This window comes from Paralichthys olivaceus, chromosome 15 (assembly GCF_024713975.1).
Source record: "Paralichthys olivaceus isolate ysfri-2021 chromosome 15, ASM2471397v2, whole genome shotgun sequence".
Classification (NCBI taxonomy): domain Eukaryota; kingdom Metazoa; phylum Chordata; class Actinopteri; order Pleuronectiformes; family Paralichthyidae; genus Paralichthys; species Paralichthys olivaceus.
The window spans coordinates 23,947,024-23,958,905 of NC_091107.1; the positions used below are offsets into that span (position 1 = coordinate 23,947,024).

Genomic DNA, 11,882 nt, shown 5'->3' on the forward strand with positions numbered 1-11,882 from the left:
TGGATGTTTTGAGACAGGCGGGTACAGCACATTCAGCCAGTGAGGTGTTAAAAATGTTCGTGAACACTGGCGAAAGCTGGTCTGCACAGTGCCTCAGTGTGGAGGGGGAGACAGCGTCGGGTCCAGGTGCCTTGCGGGGGTTCAACTTCTTCAGAAGCTTGTTTACATCTCTCTCCTGAATAGAGAGAGGTGTGATGGGGGGGAGGGGGGTTGAGTCTTTGTCCAGGCTGGGGTGAAGAGGTGTAATAGCTGTGTGGGGGGGCTGGGAGTCTGGGTTAGAACTGGTCCATTGTCTTTCAAATCTACAGTAAAAGTCATTCAGTTCGTTTGCAAGTTTCAGGTCTTCCACAGAGTGGGGGTTTTTGGTTTTGCAGCCGGTGATCACTCGCAGCCCCTTCCAGACTGACGAGGAGTCGTTGGCTGCAAACTGTTGTTCCAGCTTCTTTGAGTACTGTCGTTTGGCCTCCTTAATCTCCTTGCCAAACGAGTATTTTGCCAGTCTGAAACTATCCATGTCCCCACTCTTGAAGGCCGCCTCCTTCTCCAAACGAAGCTGTTTGAGTTTTGCAGTGAACCAGGGCTTGTCGTTGTTATAGCTCACCCTGGTGCGTGTTGGGATACATCTGTCTTCACAGAAGCTGATGTATGACGTCACTGCATCTGTGTATTCATCAAGGCTGTTGGAAGCAGTTCTAAAAATGTCCCAGTCAGTGTTATCCAGGCAATCACGCAGCTCCTCCACAGCTTCTCTGTTGCTCCAGTTCTTGGATCTCAGCACAGCAGGTTTAGAAAGTTTGAGTTTCTGCCTGTAAGCTGGGATCAGGTGAATAAGAGCGTGGTCGGACAGGCCCAGAGCAGCGCGGGTAACTGCATGATACGCCTTGGTGATGGTGCTGTAGCAGTGATCAAGAGTGTTCTCCCCCCTGGTCGGGCATTTGATCAACTGTTTATATTTCGGGAGTTCCTGAGATAAGTTCCCCTTATTAAAGTCCCCGAGGACAATAACAGGGGAATAAGTGTTCTCTCTCCTCCTCTCCACCCCCAGTACCTGCTCGGCGAGTTGTCTTTGTGCTTCGCGCACGTCAGCTTGCGGGGGGATGTACACGCCGGCCAGGGTGAAAGAGGTGAACTCACGGGGAGAGTAGAACGGTCGGCAGGTAATGAAAAAAGTTTCCAGGTCCGGAGAACAGGACTGCACCAGCCCTGGTTTATATAAAAACAAATCCCTCCGCCTTTTGCCTTGTGTGAGAGGATCGGGTCGCGGTCCGCGCGTAACAGCTGGAAGCCGGTCATCTGTGCGGCGGAGTCCGGTGTGGCTTCAGTCAACCACGATTCCGTGAAACACAAGACAGAAGTAAGGGAAAAGTCTCTATTTGTCCGGATGAGGAGGCGCAGTTCGTCCATCTTATTGCACAGCGAGCGGATATTGGAGAGGAGGATGCTCGGGAGAGGTGAGCGTAGTCCCCGCTCCCTGAAGCGCACCAGGGCCCCAGCGCGCTTCCCTCGTCGTCTCCGTCGAAGTCTCACTGCGTGTCCGAGGACCGCCGCACCTTTGATGAGTAAGTCCACTAAATCCACGGAAGAGGCGATAAAGTTGGGACATAAATTGGATGGTGTTGTGTCCCTGATGGAAAGAAGCTCGTCCATCGTGAAAGTAATCCGAGTAGGGTCGCAGTAAACAGAATTAAATACTAAAAACAAACACAAAAGTGCGCACCAACACACCGAGGCGACCGTTCGTGGCGCCATCTTGGTATTGTGAATGTGTAATTGCATGAGCAGACATGTATGTGGATGACTGACCAAATGGTTCACCAAATTGTTTATCTGAAAGGGCAACCTTAAGGTTTACGATGGTGGCTTAAGAGACTTGAGTTGTATGGCCCCGAGAAACCAAAACTTTATGGTGTCTCATGGTATCTCTGATTGGGATCTCACACCTGGGGTCTCACAGGGGGGTCATCCACAGAACATGTAAACAAATGGACAGGACGTCTCCTCCACTGAGTGAAACTACAGGAGGGTAATATACCTTTGAATGCTTAGTGGGAGGGGGCAGAGAGTTATAAGAACACAGATTCTCCTATGTTCTTTGCTCATTTGTGCATGTCATTCAGGTGATGTGTACTGATGAGTCCATCTGCAGATGCTGAATTAAACTTTCAGAAAGAAGTGTTTGACTTTGTGCTTGTTTCACAGAAATTGCCACCACACTGACCAAAACGTCGAAATAATAATAACAATAACAACAACAATAATAATAATAATAACAATAATATGAATAACAATAATAACTAATAATACATCAGTAAGGTTGATTGCGTGGCGGATGACCTCAGCAGGACAGCATGCTGTATAGTAATTTGCAATACTGTGGCTGTGTCAGTCTGGTGACGCCACGGCCGGACGCTCCATATTTGGCTATGCCCCGCTTGTTGCTAAAACCACTGGTTTCCAGCAAGAGAGTCAGACGATCGACAGACTGCACAGGGTACTCGCTCAGTAGCAGCACAGACACAGAACAGAACCTTTAGGAATACATCAGAGGAGATGATGTCAGTCACAGCAGCTCTCGTCTCTACACTCTTCTTTCTCTCCACACGCTCCGCCTCAGGTGAGTCCACGCTGCTCGCCCTTCATTCCACGCGTTCTCTCAAATGACCTTAAAGTCAAATTGTAGTAGCGCGACATATGATATGTACATACAATATCAAATACTATGATTCTCTGTGTGGAGCAGTTTGTTTTGTAGTATTGTGAGTGTGAAAATGTAAATGTATAGCAAATGTAAAGTTGGATTCACATGAACAGATCTACATGAACAGGTCACTGGAGGAGCAGCATACAGTCATTCGTTTAGTGTTTATGTTTAGATTTCCGGCACACATAGAAATACTCTTTACATGTCTTATAGAGTTTTCAGTACAAGTCACTACACACTTTGCAGGATTAATATTTGAAAAAAAATGTTTGAACACCAGTGGACACTCGTGCTTAATAGGCTGTAAATCACATTTAAGAATTTAAGATTACCTGTAACAATTTAATGTTGAGGCATTTGTTAGTACCTAAAACATTATGTAACATGAGGGGGGGGGGGGGGGACTGCTGTTTCTTCTCAGTATTTGCTCATACTGCGAAGAAACAGCAATGACTTACCACACTGTATATAGCTGTTGTTAATAAGAAATGACTGAATGACTGATCTGACTCAGGTAAGGTAAGGTAACAGACTGCTGATATAAAAACAGCCCTTCTCTTATGTTCTTTGGGCGCCACACTTTCTACTGCTGCTTTGTAATCATAAAAACCACACATTTGTGGTTGTGACAGAACAGTCAGTCCAATAAAATATAGGACCAAGGATATTTTACACTGACAATCGCAATGTGCTCTATTCACAACATTATCTTATCTCACTGACAAAGTGCTGTATCTGAACTTGTGGCTTTTTTAATTATTTCTGGTCCACAGTGCCTCATCTGTGCAAAGCTTTTTTCTCTCTAATGAATGTGTGTAGTCCTACATATTGTGACGGGCCTCAATTAAGGTGTTAAGTGTTTATTACTTAAAAGTGTAGTTTAGTGTTAAATAGTGTTCAGTGTGTAGAATTTTGTGATATCTAGTGTTGAAATTGCATTTTGCAACTGATTACCCCTCACCTCACGCTCTCCTTCCAAACATGAAAAAGAAACTGAAGCAGCCTTTAATTGTCATGAAAACTCAAAAGGTGTTTAGTTTGTTCAGTCTGGACTAATGTAAAAAACATAGTGGCCTCTGTAGAGAGGGTCCCCTCGAAGTATTTAAATTTAAAGGGCCTTTTCTGGGGTAAGGAAACTACAATTCATACAATTTAGATGAAATAAACTAGTGAAAACATTATGAGAATTATTCTACATTAAATAATAGTTCCCTTTCACTTAAATCTTACACACTGGGCCTTTAATAGTTTAAAACTTATGGCACTAAGGCCCTATCACTGTGTGACAGTCCCCTGTACAGCTCACCTATGGAAATTACTTGTATAAGTTAATAAAGTATATAAAACACCTTTGGTGTATTGTTTTCTTTCATAATGACAGGAGTCAACATTTGTGTGTCACTATAACCTTCATTTAAATCATGTTAGTATAGTATCTTACACAAATTGTCTAATTTTCCAGGCTCCTATCCCCAAGCACAAAATTGGAAATCAACCAACTTTAAAACCATTTTGTCCTGGGAACCAAAACCATCAGCCACTTACAGCTACACTGTGGAGTACTCTACGTAAGTACCTGCATCCGAACCCTCACCCTTTAACTCTTTTAACAAATGGCATTTAATTCCCAGAAACATTCATCTTGTCAGTGTGTCCACGGAAAGCAAATGCCCTCACACTTTCCCGCTATGTGACCTTGCAGGAATGAGTCTTTCCATTATTGATTCAGTAAAAGCTTTTACTGGAATGTATATTTTAGGCCAGAGCTCTTTAAATAGTAAGATAACTAAAAGACAATTGACCTTTGTGATTCAATAAGAGAAAAATGAAAGAGGCAAGAGCAATGTCAACAATCAAATAAAATTAACAAATGCCAACAGCTGCAAACAGCTCTTTCAACTCATTGTTCCACAGTATATTCACATCAATGTTATTTTGCACAGATAATAAATTATTTATTTCTGACTGTATGCGTTATAAATGATACCCAGACTAGACAGACTTAAGACCTAATTTATTGCTCATCTGGTGTCTATTATAGACTAAATAAGACTATTTTCATCCATCATTCATGTCCATATGAAACTTGTCAAATTTTACAGGGTTTCAGGGAACAATCAGAGGACTCCTCACTGTATCCAGACCACAGAAACAGTGTGTGATCTGTCCAGCTCTCTGACTGACCTGAACGCCTACTACACAGCTGACGTCCTGTCCGAAACCCCGAGGGGGCCACCACTGACCTCATTGAGTCCCCTCACACCAGCACACCACGGTTCTGCCCCTACAAAGACAGTACGTTCTTCTGCTACACTCGTGAAGACTTTTTTCTAATTGACAAAACGTGTTGGAAATAACAGCTGTTAAATTGTCCCAGAGCCTGTCAGTGCTCCGGTCCTTCCCAATGACCTCTTGTTGCAGCGCAGCTCTGTCTTTCTCAAGCTGCTTTCTGACATGCACCGAACTCAGCAGTTCCTCAGTATATTTGCCAGAGGAGGTGCATGTGTGAATGCAAATGTCCAAGTGAGACGCTCCCCAGTTTTTGCAGACTTTCTCCTCCTGGCCTCCTAGTATAATGTCCGTAGAATTTCAGGAGAATTCTACGGAAGTGTATTGCATTCACTTGAAAAAAAAACAAAACAGTTTTTTCTGAGTAATTTATTTTTTGGTTTGTTTTTTGAATATTTTTTTCTGTTTTTCTGACAATTTTTTTTTTCTGTTTTTCGCAGTAATTCTTATCTGTTTTTCGGAGTAGTTTTTTTTCTGAATTTCTGAATTATCGAGATACTTCGAACTCCCTCGGAACCTCCAACCTGCAAGTGACTCCCATGGACCTATGGTGACTCCTGCCCGCACATACATGCCCCATCTCAGCAGATCTGAATGGGCTTTCCTTCTGAGCAACCGCAAAGTCCTCAGGTGCCTGCGTAGATTCGACAAACTAATGATAATACCATCTATATGACTTAAAGACAGGACTATCTCCCAGTGTCTTAAACCCAGATCAAAGTAAAACTTGATTAAACTAAACAAGCAGGTCATGTTTGTTTCCATTACATCTAGCTCTCAATAAAGGAATGAAAGCGTCTATTGTTTCAAATGCTCTCTAAACGCAGAAAAAAAAAAATAGTCAGAAAAACAGAAGAAAAATTACTCCAAAAAATAGGGAAAAAAAAGTGAGAAAAACTGAAAAAAATATTGATTTAGACATGCATTGTAAACAGAGTTTGTTTTTTTTTTCAAGTGAATGCAATACGCTTCCATTCAATGTGAAAGCACTGTGAGAGAGAGTGTTTGTGTGTGTGTTGCTGTTGTGAACATGTCTGTGCAGAGAACCTCCTGTTGTGTTGTGCATGTTTGAAAGTCAGACTATGGGTAAACTCTGTAGCCAATATTGCTCACTTTACCTGTCATATCTAAAAATGGCTTCAGCGTTGTCAATGCTCACAATTTTTTGGCCTCTAACATAATTAAAATGGTAACTTCCATGAGAGATACAGTGGTGTACATGCACAGGTGACAGTCTCCCTCCCTTCTCCATAGCTGAGATAGGCAAACCTGACTTCAAGCTGGAGGTGATTGAAAGCCAAAAGGAAACCACCCTGTATGTGACTGACCCACTCACCGCCCTGTTTAAAGATGGCCACCAGCTGAACATCAGGGACATCTTTGCTGACCAGCTGCACTATAAAGTCACCTATCGGAAAAACAAAAGCACTGGAAAGGTGAGTAAAAGGAGACATCACGATATCGGTCTCAAACAGGCATACATTTTTACTCATTACATACTGCATGTTTTCCATTCTGTGTTTTCTGCAGAAAGCCCACATCTCTAAGACCAATTTAATAGAACTGACTGATCTGGACTTGCCTGTATGCCAGATGCGTCAGTGGAGAGCAACACACACAGCAGTAGTCTAGTCCTGACACTGAAGTTTTGGTGGCATTTACTTTTCATTGGTATTCTGTGTGAACTTACACACCAAATAAGACATTGTGAAGTATTTTTGCTCAAAACCAAGCATGCAGTTAAAATCTCTATAGCTTCTTGATGTCAACAGTGTTATTTTCTACATGAATAGACTGGAGCATCTAAATGGAATTGAAATGAAAGTTGTGCGAAAGGATGGAAACAGGATGTATCCCTATATACCCTGTTTTATTCGTGGCAAAGCAAAGAATCAGTTAAAGCCGGATCTGACAGGACACTGGGTGTATTGCTGTGTGTGTGTGGGTGTAGCTGAAAAAAAAGCAGACAATCGCAATGTCCCTTCTCGGGTTAAATAAAATGGTTGGCTGGTCTGGGAGTATGTCTAGATATACCACATGGCTCTCTTCAAAAGATGCAAGCATCATATGCAAATCAAAACTCGTAATTTAGTCATCTAAACATGGCACTGGTTTTTGTTATGTTGCTACGCACGGGTCCTTTATCTAAAACTCTCTAAGTTTTACATTAATTGGAGCTGGGGACCATCAGTGAAGTAGAGGTAGCTGGCCACTGCCTCATATAATAATAGCCATGCTCATCCTGCCATTCAGATGAGTTTTGATTTCTGTAGCATTAATTTGATCATGTTTTGGTCTGGAATTTAGTTCCTGTCAGCCTTATCAGTTGAATTTCTTTTTTGTTTTAGTTCTTTATAAATTACTTTTTGTTAGAAAAACCTGATCCATCATGTGTCTTCCCTTATTTAGTGCCAGATGACTCTGATGCGCCAAACCAAGTTATAAATTGCCTGTGAAAATAAAACTGAAAATCTTGTAATTGGTACTGATGTTCAAGGACAAAAGATTATCAGCAAAGTTGGAGCAGCAAAACAAATCAAAAATAAAGAACCTGGGTGTTACTCAGGACTAGATTTTAATCCGCACATAAACAATGTCACAAAGATTGCCTTTTATCATTTAAGAAACATTGCAAGAGTAAGACTGTACCTCACTTTGGAAACTGCCAAAAAGTTCATTCATGCTTTTATACTTTCTCGCCTGGACTACTGTAATGCACTATATTCAGGATTACCGAAAAAATCCATCGTTAGCCTACAGCTTTTGCAAAATTCAGCAGCCATGGTTTTAATGAGAAATAGGAAAAGATTCCATATTACTCTTATTTTAGTGTCTTTACACTGGCTTCGAGCATCACTGAGGATTGATTTTAAAATTATTTTACTTGTTTTTAATTCTCTTAATGGTACAGCACCGTCATACATCTCTGACTGTTTATCGGAATATGTTACGAATCATTCCCTCAGGTCGTCTACAGCGGGCTTGCTCAATGTCCCCAAAACAAACTATAAAAGGTTTGGGGAAGCAGCAGGAAAGCTGTCTCAAAAGCCATCCTCCTGGGAAAGTAGATACAGTAAACACAAAGATCGATGTCATGAAGAAAAGCAGGAACTTGAAAGGTGCAAAAAAATATCAAAAGAAATAGAGAAAACAACAACAATTTTCTTCTACAACTCCCAACATGCACTGAACTGTGCTTGTGGCCCCATATTTTTCTCATATTACTTCATGTAACTAAAGTCCATTGTTTGTGCTTCCATCTCTCTATCTCTCTCCCTCTCTCTCCAAATTTCACTACTAATACTACCACCATATTATGATTATGATGATGATGATAAACTGTTATTATTAATAATATAATTGCATCTCAATGTATCACTATTCATTATATTTATATTTTTATGACAACAGTCTCTCTCTGTCTCTCTCTCTCTCTTCTCTCCCCTCTTATCCATTCATCTCTCCTCTCCTCCATTATTCTCCTCTAGTCAAGGCAGATGGGCGCCCACACTGATTCCAGAAACTTGTTGTCGTCACTCACTCATAGTAAACTCACTTGAATACTATAATAATAATAATAATATTGATACTACTACTACTACTAGTAATACACTTTATTCATATAGCACTTTAAAAAAACGGAAGTGCTTTGACTGAAAAGCAAGCAAAGTAAATAAAAACTTGAACAAATAAAAGCAGTAATATGACAATCAAATATTAGTTTGGTCCAATTTTGAGTGAAAATGGCAGAGCAGATGTTTTGGTTGCAAACCTAACAATGCTCTACTTGGCTCTACTATTGCACTACTACTTACTTGTATGCAAGTAAAGCTATAATTCATCCTGCACATTGAGGCCTCCATCATGAAATACAATGCACAACAAAAGACATAAAACAGTTTATATTTTGTTACATGTGTAAAACATTACATACAGTACAAAATACTATGAATATACACATTTCACTTAATAGTAACATGCCATCGCCCAAAGATATCAGTAATCATATCTTCAGTTTTAGAGCATTCCATTACTTCTGACTATACGTTTTGGCAGCTCTGTGCGGTAAACACATTTCCCATTAGTCTGCATGAAGGTGACTGTCATCTTATGCTCAGTGACCTGGAAGTAAGCCACGCCTCCTATTGTGTGATTGACAGGACTGGAGTAGAGCTGCCAGGACTGAGGAACACTGTCCTTGTGAGTGGTGTCAGGATCGCTGACCACCCCACTCCCACTGACTACATATGAGCTCCCATCATCCTCTCTGATGAACTGTTAAAAATACAGAGACAGACAGCATTAAAGGCATCAATGTTGTGCTCAATTAGACCAAGATACAGCGACAAAATTCATTAAAGGTTCAGTGTGTAAGATTTAGGTGAAAGGGAGCAGAAACTGAATACAAAGTAATCCTAGTGATGTTTTCACTAGTGTGTTTTAACTAAATTGTACGATTGTTGTTTTCTTAGAATGAGCCATTTATATTTAAATACTTTATATTTACATGGGGAGCAGGTCCTCTCTACAGAGGCCACCATGTTTTTACAGTAGTAAAAACTGGACAAACTAAACGCCTCTTGAGTTTTTATGACAAGTGAAGGCTGCCACAGGTACTCTTTCATGTTTGGAATTCAGGAAGACTTTCTCATAAACCGTTCCTGGCAGAGGCCGTCCACACAGAGCCCAGTTCTGCCGGAGGTTTCTTACACCTGGGAGTTTTTCCTCCCCGCTGTTGCTCATGCTTGCTTGGTGTGGAACAAGTTGGATTTTGTGTTTCTTCTTGGACTTGGACTTTTGTGCAGCACCCTTAGACAACTGCTTGTTGTGATACCGTGCTATATAAATTTGAAATTTGAAATATTCAATTACTCACAAATCTATCTCTCTATATATATTTCTTCTTATTAATCAGCTGATTGTGGGCATTTTGAATGGCCATTCAGATATTGCCACAATCTCATCCAGCCAGTCGTGCGGTTGTGATTAAATTTGAAATCCTTTCTCCTCTCTCCGGCAGTCAGCTGTCATTAGTGATCCGCTGTAACTCCCCTTCAACCCAATCTCCTCCGGTTTAATCCGAAGCCATGGTCCAGTCCAGCAGAGTCATTCATAATTATTTCTCCATCAACCCCTCTGATGCCGATGACATCACATAGGGGTCAAAATGCCAAAAGACTTAATTGCATAGAAATAAAAAAAAATATTCAACTGTCAAGTTAAAGTCTCTCCCGATTGAACTGTTTTCATATCCACCACTTGTTTCCAATCTTATTTCATTGTAGGGCTTTATGCAGCACATTGATTCCCTCTTACACTGACACACACATATTGACAATCAACACATCTGTATGCTTAGACTGCAACACTCACGTTGCACAGTAGATTCCTCTTGCTCCAACGTGTTTTACAGACACACAGATCACTTTATAATGTTGAGGTAATTATAAAATTAAATATAAAACCATATCATACAAGTGGTAGATTAAGTTACCAGATATTCCATCACAGTGTATCATTCTATGTTATTGTTTCCATCTTTTCAATCCCCCCTCCCTTTCTGCTTCTGTTGTGCAGTGACTTTAGTTTTTTTACGGTCATTTTGTGCCATACAGACTTGCATAGTGAAGATAAGGCTTACAGTGTACCATTCTTAATGCTGTCTTTACTCAGTAGCCATCACATTGTGCAATCATTTATTTCATTGACATGAGTTGAAGCCAATTGTTGGACTGTAAGTTATACTACTGCAGGAAAAACAAATGCTCATCTTCCTGGAACAATATGTCAACACTGTGCTCATATAAAATAAATAAGATTTCATCTTTATGACTAATTATATTGATCAGTAATATCCGTTGAAACAAAGTATCATTTAACCCAATAACTATCTGGATGGTTTCTAATTTTTGGAAATGTATAAAACCTGTGATTGTGTAATGTGGGCACATGCCAGTCTTGGTGCCAGAAAATGATGCAAACTAGCTTTGAACTATCAACAAGTACAGTCTTTGTAGCACCCACTAGTGAATGCCACCTCCTGTACAGAGAGGGGCAATCTTGCACATACTCTTCTCAAACACAGTGTGATAAGTGGGATATGAAAAAGAATAAATAACTGTCAAAGAGACAGACAGACAAATAACAACACACTGAGATACACTTTCTTGATGAATCTATGTACACATGATATTTTTTATGATTGAGCGTGCACTCACTTACATACCTGCAGATTGTGGTCATGGCCAGACAAGTACACAGTGACTCTGTATTTCTTCAGCAGGGGCCTCAGTCTGTTGACCAGACAGGATGTTGGTCCGTGATGGCCGATGGACCAGACAGGATGTTGGTCCGTGATGGCCGATGGACCAGACAGGATAATGACCAGCCACCACAACATAGGCTGATCTGACACATGTCATACATACTGGCACTTCAGTTAAAAGGCAACAACAGAGCAAAATGTAACTGTATCACATTTTAGAGAACAACCACAGTTCTGTCTCATTTGCTTCTGTTTCTGTATGTTAATTGAGAGTGGCATGATGATGCAGAAATCGTTTGTATTTAGTGCCGTGCAAAAATATTATAATTAATAACATGCATAATACAATCATGCACATAGCAATGACTCCAAACATATAGCCTTATAAAGATTTATCAAGAACTATCTTCACAGATAAGAGAAACAAGTAGCTCTTCACATCATCGAGTTATTTTTTGACAGCATGACGTAACAGAGGAATGTTTTTTGAGCAATGTTGCAGACCATCAAACACATTTTAATATAAGGTAAAGACAATGTGAGTACATCATTGGATTTATTGAAAGGAAAGAGTTAATCTAAATCCCCCATTGAAAGGTAATCCACCCCAAAACCTAAATACTGTTC

General features: G+C 40.6%; 1 pseudogene; it reads left to right on the top strand.

Moving 5' to 3' along the window:
• The first annotated feature begins 1,198 nt into the window (after positions 1-1,198).
• Positions 1,199-11,229, top strand: LOC138404837 (tissue factor-like; annotated as a pseudogene).
• The last annotated feature ends 653 nt before the right edge of the window (positions 11,230-11,882 follow it).